The following is a 10073-nucleotide window of genomic DNA, read 5'->3' as shown; positions in this document are numbered from 1 at the left end:
TCAATTGAAAAACCATGTTCCCGAAAGGAATGAGTTGTCCTATACCCAAAATGTCATAAACTAGATTTTCCAAAGCAAAGAGGGAAAAAGAGGGCGCGACAGCATGGCGACTCTGCTGGGGATTTTTAGGCTTTTACCATTTCAGATTATTCTTGTGAATTTGTACCTCTCTCTATGTGCAATTATCTGTTTAATTCCTTTCAGCATTTAATTTCTTCTTTAGAAGCAAAACTGACATGTCTTCCTTGTTTTCTTTCCTTTATTGCTTTAAATTATGAAATTGCTGTATTTATCGCTTCCTTAATGTGCAAATACATGTCAACATGATTTCTTTTTAATTATTTCATAATCATGCTCAACATCATACTCTACTCGTTCCAAAAAAATACTATAGCAACGCTTACAATGAGTGGTTGCGCTCTTCCTATATCATTACCCCCTAAATTCGGAAAGGCATATTTGTGGTAAAACTAGTTAATCAGTGGTACAGTCGACAGTTCCGAGCCTTCCCCCTTGAGTTTTCCACTCAAGGGTACCAGTCTAAAACCCCATAGAAACCTTACTCTGTTTAAACTGTGCATGCATCATGGTCAAACCTAACCGGGTCAGTTATGTTGTCCACATAATGATCCTTTAAGATGGCCTTGTCCAAAAGTCCACTGGGTTGCCCTAAACCCAAACGGATATCATCACGTTCTATGCATTTATTTGGAGAACTAAATGCTTCGTGCTAATTGTTGATATTAAATAGTTGAGTCTAGTGGGGATAGGGTCTAACCCTTCTATTTTGCAGATAATGAGGCACGAAATCCCCAGATTCGGCATGGTCACCAACATCCATCCAAGACTGCTAAGCTGGTGGAAAGATCTTCACTCTGGTGATCAAACTCTCGTCCGGAATTATCTAGGAAATCTACCTTCCCTCCTGGAGATCCAACCCAATAACAAGATCATAGAAGCTGCCACATTGTTTTGGGATTGTGAAAAGGCTGTGTTCAGCTTTGGGGACATTGAACTGGCACCACTGCTAGAGGAGATAGGAGGACTGGCTGGTCTAGTATGGGAAACTCCGGGTTTGCCAATGCCTGAGAACCGCAAAGGTAGGGGCTTCTTTAAAATGATGGGTTTGAAGAAGAATCCTGAATAAACATGCTTGAAGGATTCATACATTCCTTTTGATTACTTGTATGAAAGGTACAGTCACAGCAAATCTTACCGTACCTACTCTGGCGAGTTTGCCATCACATCTTTGGGACACATCCATCGCAGAGTTTTCGTCTTTATATTCTGCTTTCTGGGTCTGATTATATTCCCGACAAAGAAAGGCAGAATTCATACTAGGCTGGCTATGGTAACCAAAACCCTAATGGAAGGGACTGATAGGCAGGTGTTCAGCATCGTACCCATGATTATTGGAGACATATACCGAGCCTTAGAGAAGTGTTAGCGAGGAGCAAAACACTTTGAAGGTTGCAATCTATTACTCCAACTCTGGCTCATGGAACATCTCCAAAGAGGCGAATATCGATAAGAAATCCGGCGTAGGGACTGGGATGATCACATCGCTTTCCATCACCCAAAGCGAATGAATTACATCCCCGACATGTTCGCTCAGCCAGAGGATGCTAAAGGATGGGTTGAGCTATTTGATAATTTGACCGAGGAGCAAATTTAGTGGATGTTCGGATGGTTTCCAACAGAGGAGTTCATCGCCCGATCAAGAGACGCACCTTTCCTGGTACTGATTGGTCTCAGGGGGACACACCCTTACATCCCGCTTCGGGTTATGAGGCAAGCTGGTAGGAAGCAGGTTATACCCAGGGTCGACAAGATGAGTCATTTTCGAGCTGACTTCCAAGAGGATGATAGTCCTTACAAATGCCAAGCTCAGCATATGTGGCACTGCAAGATCATAATGGGAAGAGATACCATCGAGCCAGACAGGTATCATGCTAGTTGCGCTCCTTTCTACTCAGGTTGGTTGGAAGACAATCATGATGGTCTGGGCCAGCCAGGGTTTGCTCGAGGTCATAGGATTGTGATGAAAGGGCCGAGGCACATGTCAAATACAACCAATTGCGCAAAAGAATCCGGGAGTACGAAAGCGAGCACCACAAGATACAAGAATCTAACCAGAAGCTAATTGAGGAATGGAAGGACATGGCTGTCAGTGCCAACAAGCGACTGGGATACTTGGAGCGAGGCATAGTGGAGTTAGAGAGAAAGTTTCTCAAGAGAGTCGAAGACTGCCAAAATGCTGAAGGAACCGAAGGCGGATATCTGGCCAGGGCCTACCTATTGCTGGGACTTCACGAGTTGGGGAAGCTGTTCGAAGGTGCCAAGGATGCCGAATATGGGGAGGATCCTTCTGGGATCAAATAGATAGGAGATTATCTTTTCGCTTTATAAAATGTAATAAGGCCAATGGCCATTAGTGATTTTATTTCTTGCTTATTTAGTGTCGTTTTGGGATTCGTCTATTTTTATCAACAAAATGAAGCATTTAGCATTCTAAGTTCTTCAAATAAACTTGTCGCTAGGCCTACCTCGAGCACACAGCGGTCCTCAAATTAGGACACTCTTTATATTCCTACACTATGTGTTTAAATACTGCAATACTTTTTACGACCCTCACTAACTTGGTTACCTTTTGTTTTATTTTTGTTTTGTTATTCCCCTCCCCAAAGGTTAGTTCGTGCACTCTGGCATCATCATCTTATTTCACAAGGCCCTTTAACACAGGCTGTAAGCAGAGGAGCACGCCTCAATAACTGGACTATCAGGACAACCAGAGCCCGGCGAGCCTCGGGGTAGCAAGGCTAAAACAAGCATCATGCACTGTTTTTATTTACTAAATGATTTTCCTTTCGCATTTTTTTCCCGCAATAAGATCTTCAATGTTCAAAACAGCTACGAAATTTATCAAAGCATTTCGACTTTTCTTAGGAATCAACACTCATTATTATTTTTCTCGCATTACTTTACTTATACATCATTACTATTACTTATCTTGATGAACCAATGACTGTGACATGCAATGAGACAACGCAACAAACGGACATTGGTTCGGAAGAAGATGACATACTCGAGGAGATTGTAAAAGAAGTGGAGAACATTGAGAACAGACCTAAGTCCAACCTGGACGAGACAGAAGTTGTTAACCTGGGAAATGCAGAAAACGTCAAGGAAACACGAATCAGCGTTCACTTATCGCCATCAGAAAATAAGGAATACACAGAATTTCTAAGGGAATATGAAGACATATTCGCCTGGTCATATGATGACATGACTGGTCTGAGTACGTCTACTGTGGCCCACAAACTGCCAACCGATCCGACATATCCGCCGGTAAAGCAAAAGCTCAGGAAATTCAAGCCTGATATGAGTTTGAAAATCAAGGAAGAAGTAACTAAGCAAGTCAAAGCTAAGGTTCTCAAGGTAGTGGAATACCTGACATGGTTAGCCAACATCGTGCCAGTGCCAAAGAAGGACGGGAAGGTAAGAGTCTGTGTCGACTACCCGGATCTCAACCGGGCCAGTCCGAAAGATGACTTCCCTTTGCCGAATATACATATCCCGATTGACAATTGCGCCAAGCATGAGCTACAGTCATTCGTGGATTGTTTCGCTAGTTACCATCAGATCTGGATGGATGATGAAGATGCTGAGAAAATGGCTTTCTTTACGCCGTGGGGAATGTATTATTAAAAAATGATGCCTTTCGGCCTGAAGAATGCAAGGGTCACCTACATGAGGGCCATGACTACCATTTTCCATGATATGATACACAAGGAAATTGAGGTATACGTGGACGATGTTATCATCAAATCCAAGAAAGCTGCTGACCACATAAACGATCTGAGGAAGTTTTTCAACAAATTACGGAGGTACAACCTGAAACTGAATCCCACAAAATGTGCATTTGGGGTACCCGCTAAGAAATTGTTGGGGTTTATTGTGAGTCGCCGAGGAATAGAACTGGATCCATCTAAGGTCAAAGCCATTCAAGAACTACCACCGCCAAAGAACAAGAAGGATGTGATGAGTTTCTTGGGAAGACTTAGCTACATCAGGCGGTTCATAGCACAGTCTACAGTTATCTGTGAGCCAATCTTTAAGATGTTTAAGAAGGACGTCGCTACCAAATGGACCGATGACTGTCAAAAGGCCTTCGACAAAATCAAGGAGTACCTGTCAACACCACCAATCTTGGTCCCGCCCGAGCCAAGTAGACCCTTATTACTCTACCTTACGGTGTTGAATGGAGCTTTCGGTTGCGTTCTGGGGCAACATAACGAAATAGGAAGAAAGGAACAAGCCGTATATTATCTCTGCAAAAAGTTCACCCCGTACGAGGCCTGATATTCTCTTTTGGAGCGCACCTGCTGCGCTTTGACTTGGGTGGCTCAGAAGCTAAGGCATTACTTCTGTGCCTATACTATATATCTCATATCAAGGATGGATCCTTTAAAGTACATCTTTCAGAAGCACATGCCCACAGGCAAGCTAGCCAAGTGGCAAATCTTGTTGAGTGAGTTCGAAATTGTCTACGTAACTCAGAAAGCGGTCAAGGGACAAGCACTGGCAGATGACCTTGCCGAGAATCCCGTTGATGGAGAATACGAACCCCTAAAAATGTATTTTCCTGATGAAGAGGTATCATTCGTAGGAGAAGATATTGCGGAGTCCTATGATAGTTGGAGAATGTTCTTCGATGGAGCAGCAAATTTCAAAGGAGTTGGCATAGGAGCAGTCTTGGTATCAGAAACTGGTCAGCATTATCCAGTGTCCGCCAAACTCAGGTTTCCCTGTACCAACCATATGGCTGAATACGAAGCTTGCTCTTGGGGCTTAAAATGGCCATTGACATGAACATTCAAGAGCTGCTAGTAATTGGAGATTCAGACTTACTTATACATCAAGTACGAGAAGAATGGGCAACCAAGAACTCCAAGATACTCCCGTATCTGCATCATATACAGGAATTGAGAAAGAGGTTCACGAAGACAAAATTCCGACATGTTCCCAGAATCCAAAACGAATTCGCCGATGCATTGGCTACCCTATCATCCATGATACAACATCCCGACAAGAATTTCATTAATCCTATTTCGGTGAAAATTCACAATCAAACTGCTTACTGTGCCCATGTTGAGGATGAGGCCGACGGAAAACCTTGGTTCCATGATATCAAGGAATATTTGACAAAGGGAGAGTATCCGGAGCCTTCCAATCATACTCAGAAGCGCACACTTCGTAGATTGTCTAACAACTTCTTTCACAGTAGAGGAATCCTGTACAGGAGGACTCCTGATTTGGGATTATTAAGGTGTGTCGACGCAAAAGAAGTGTTACACCCCGTGTTTTCGTATGTAAGAGTACATCATAAGTCAATTAATGTGAGCTCAGAAAGGGAATCATCTTTTAAAAGTTTACAAAGTTAGTTCATCATGTTAATGTGGAGGTTATAAATATTTAAGATCATTAGTACCAAGTAGCAAGAGGTTTTGAAGGCTTAGAAACTAAACGAATTGAAGAAAATAAGTTTCGTCGAAAGTCGACAAGTTGGAATATTTTACCATGTACTTTTGGGGTGATACTAGGGTTATTAACATTATAAGGAGATTATATTATGAGTTATTTTAGTCGTACGATAGTTGGTGTTAGGTTTTGAAGTCAAGCGAGTTGTGGAACAAAAGTTGGAAAAGGTCATCACAAGTTCCATTTATAATATGCTGAAATTTAGGTCAAATGTAGATGCACTTTTCTCCAAATATGCTTGGAATCAATGGATGATCTACATATCAAATTGAAGATCTACGAGTCTAGTTTCCAACGCATTAAACCGTTTGTCGATACGATATTGGAGTAGAGAGATATTTGTATTTTTCGCGTAGACAGCGCAGACTGGTAGCGTGACAGTAGGTGATCCACCTACTTGCCGAAATGAGAGGACTTAATTAAAAGCCCTAAAGTCGTCCAAGAGGGGTCTTTTAAGGGATACAAACTGAGTATTTCACCTGAATTCAGACCAGAAAACCTAATTGAACCCCTGCAATCCTCCCCCAAAATCCCACACAAGAACCCATAGGGTATTGCCGGGTGTTACGACCAATTCTAGTGCTGAAAAGTCCGGGACAGCATGCTATGTTCTCTTTCTCCTTCTTGTATCCGTTTGAGGAAACTTATTTTTGATGAAAAAGGACCAGTGTTCGTCGTGGGTGATATACTCAGTACAAGGTAAAGTTTATGGCTTCTCCCTTTCCATTATCTATGCGTTTGCGAGTATGTAACTCGATCGTAAAGAATTAGACCTAGCTAGTTTCGGAAGAATAGTATGTTGATTTGATCTTGTGCAATGCTGGCTGGTTGTGAACTTATTTTTAAGTTAAAATTCTATGGTGGTTTATTGTATAAGAGGTTGTAATGATTACTTTTGGTTGCTATTTCCTCAATTTAAAATAAAAGACAAGTCGAAACTGTTAAGTAAACCGAAAAATTATGTTTGAAGTGTGATAACTTGGGACTGTTTTTGGGCGTTTCGTTGAGTATTGGGTTGTCTCTTTTTACTACAGGTTTTATTGGCGGTAGAGGAGGAAGGTGTGGAGAAACACCACATAAATTGCAAGGTTGTTTGTTGGTGTCGTCATAACATTTTCGGTTGATTTAGACACTGTTATGAGTTGTCGTGTATGTGTAATGAAGTGATAGGGTAGTTGTGGGCTGTTTGTGATTGTTTTGGTACTTAGTGCGAAGTCACTATATAATGGGGGGTGCTGTCCGTTTTTTGTAAAAATAGGTTGTGGTCAGATACATAATGTTAACGACGTTAAACGATAACGAGAGTTATTTGTTATTTGCTCTTATTGTAGACTAAGGCAGCCGTGAAATTTGCATAGCTTTGAGGTTGGGGAAGAATATACAAGGTATGTTAAAAGGCTTCTCCCTTATTTCTTTTGGGCAATGATCTAAGTGAAAACGAACATAAACGATACGTATTTCAAATGAATCTACTGCGCTACGCAACTAAGGTTGTCCATGTTATTCATTTCCTTACAAAGTTATTACAAGAAAGTGTATATGATCCTTAAGTTCCTAGTCGAGTTCATAATTGATTGTATGATGTCCATAATGTTAACGATGGTCTGCAATGACCTTATGGTCACTCCAAAAGTTCTGACGCTGACTCCATGAGTCCAGCATGCATTTTTATATGTATCTATTTTACTCTACCGAGCCCGCGCTATAGTCGGCCGGGCTTTTATGGACCTATTGTGCAACACTGATCGTTGGGCTTTACCGATGTCTCCATCCCATGGCCGAGGTACGTTTTTTACCGAGTCTTCTTTTGAGGCCGGGTATGATATGATGATGATGAAATGCCACAGAGGCGTATGTTTTAAAAAGCTTTATGTATATATATGTTATTATGCCATTTCATGTCCAGTAGCCCCCAGAGGCACTCAGATGCTTACAGGTTGTATCTCCTGCTATCTCTCTTACATTTACGTTCTATTTATGCTTCCCTGCCTTACATACTCAGGTACTTTTATTCGTTACTTGACGTCCCTTTTGCCGGACGCTGCGTTTCATTGCCCCGCAGGTCCGGATAGACAGGTTCGACATTCCTCCTTAGTAGGTTATCAGCTCAGCGAACGTGTTGGTTACATCCACTTGCTCCGGAGTTGCCTATTTTGGGATCAGTATGCGTTTGGATTGTATTGATTGGTGTATGGCGGGGCCCTATCCCGACCTCTTATTGATAATTAGGTTACTCTTAGAGGCTTTTATACACAGATTGTCAGGTTTATGGATACTTGTATGCCTTATTCGCTTATTGTTGAGTTTACAAAATGGTCATGCTCGGCTTATAGCCCGTATGTCACAGCTATAAGTCTTGTATATTCATGCGTGGGTTCATTCATACGATTAAGTATTCATTAATTTTATTCTTGTTATCTCTGAAGGGTTTTCTAGCCTCATCTTACCCATGATAGTATGATAAGAAAGATATTGTACCTGCGCCACACCAGTTGTTACCTCGGTGAGTAACGGCACCGGGGCAAGATGACCATCGCAGACCCTTCCGAGTTTTGGGTCGTAACAAAGTGGTATCAGAGCCAGGTTCTGTCACTGGGAGTCTACAAGCCCGATTCTAGGTAGAGAGTCCTTGTTTATGGTGTGTCGTGCACCACACTTCATAAGCAGGAGGCTGCAGGGCATTTATAAGACTATCACTCTTTCTTCTTACTCTAGATCGGTTGGTGGTAAGCTCAATTGAATATATCAACTTCTAAATACATATTTCTTGCTCACCACATTCGTATAAGTTACTAATGATACCTACATTCGATCGAAGCCAGTTGAGGTAGAGATCGAATGTCGGTTGTGTTAGAAGAGTTGATGCAGCAGGAACTCGATTTTTGCATTGTACTTTATGATGGAGGTAAATCGTGAGGTCTTCAGTAGATCATGTGTGTACATAAGACGTGTAAGCTTCTGATAAAGGCCCTTTAAGCATGAACGTTATCTATACCCATATGGTTTTAAAACCAACAAGAGAATCAGAGGCAGATACAAGTTTCAAACAAAATAAAGAAGCCAAGGGTTGGCGAATGGTTACGATGGGAGGTACCAGTTAATAAAGTTCAGTATTTACAATTCACGCAAGAAATACATGCATTCGACAGTTACCTTGAACCAGTAACAGAGTTAATATACAAATTGACCACACCCAATCTCAATATGCCCCCCATATGGGAGCTGACAAATATTAATTTAAGGAATGATTGTAATTGAGGATCAAACTGGGATTAGGTGTAACCAAAAATTATGGATGGATTGTTATATTAGCATAACATCTTCCGAGGGTAGTCTGCAGATGTGTTAATAGATCTCCTTGTGAGAACACCAGATGATGGAACTCTAGAATAGTGCCAATCCAGATATTGAATACTAGAATATCAGGAAATTTCAGAAGCATAGGCACGATGGGAATCAAAAAGAGATAAATATTTACCTTAGTATGACTTCTCGCCCTAGAGAGAGAGCAGAGAGAGAGAGGAGAATTTTTGAGGCATCCCGAAGAGCCAGTGAGAATGAAGCAAGGGGAGCTAAAAAGTGAAAGACGTTTGTTAAGTTTTCAGAAGTACAGTGATAGATTAGAAAATATTAGTCGGAGGATAAGAAGAGAGTAAATAAATCATTCTATGAGAAGATGTGATACAATCGGTAGATAATATAAATCAAAAATTGACAGTATGAGGCCGAGAGTCTACAGCCAAGTGAAAGGGGAAAGACAAAGAGGTCACAGGCCTTGACGCAATAAAAGAGTAATTAAGCCATAAGTCATAATCCTCCATTTCGAGAACGAATAAGTATAGATGACCAGAATTGTGATTACCAAAGGGCTAAATTAGACCCCCCGGAAAGTAATAAAAATCAGTATGGGTGGAAGAACAATGATAAAATCAAACCATGAATAGGGCCGAGGATGTTGGGTAATAGTCGACATCGTGAGAATTCAGAGATTCGTAGTTCCCAACAGATAGATAGAAAATACGACAATAACCTGTTAAAGGTCATTTAGGAAGTCGCTTACCTAAAGAGCAGTCTGCAGCAGAGCTAATCTTAAGGGACTAAGTGTGCCAGCTTACACTAGTTCACCTTCTGTGCGTAAGAAATTTAGCTTATCCCCTGGTACAGAAGTACCATAAGGCCGATTAAGATTCATTGATAATGTTGAAAAGACGCCAAAGCATGAGAGGCTGAACACCATCTATTAGTGTACGATCGTCGTAGTACTAATATGCTACGTACTCCCTAAGGGCGGGCAATATGGTCTGTGCTTTGGTATCTAAGTCCGGAGTAATATGCAGTTCAGTCAAACTATGGAATGGTAAAGGAAAATGTGGTAAAAATGAGAAAGGGATGATGTTGCATTTGTTCAGCTTGCCTAAAGATATGTCGCGACTTCCAGATCACATTACACAAGCACGTTATCGGAGAGAGGCAGTAAGGGTTCCCAACACCAGATGGTTCATTGATAAATAAGTGGAATGAACACATTGTAC

This window comes from Nicotiana attenuata, chromosome 11 (assembly GCF_001879085.1).
Source record: "Nicotiana attenuata strain UT chromosome 11, NIATTr2, whole genome shotgun sequence".
NCBI lineage: Eukaryota > Viridiplantae > Streptophyta > Magnoliopsida > Solanales > Solanaceae > Nicotiana > Nicotiana attenuata.
The sequence above is the reverse complement of the archived record's forward strand: the minus strand, read 5'-3'. Positions refer to the sequence as shown.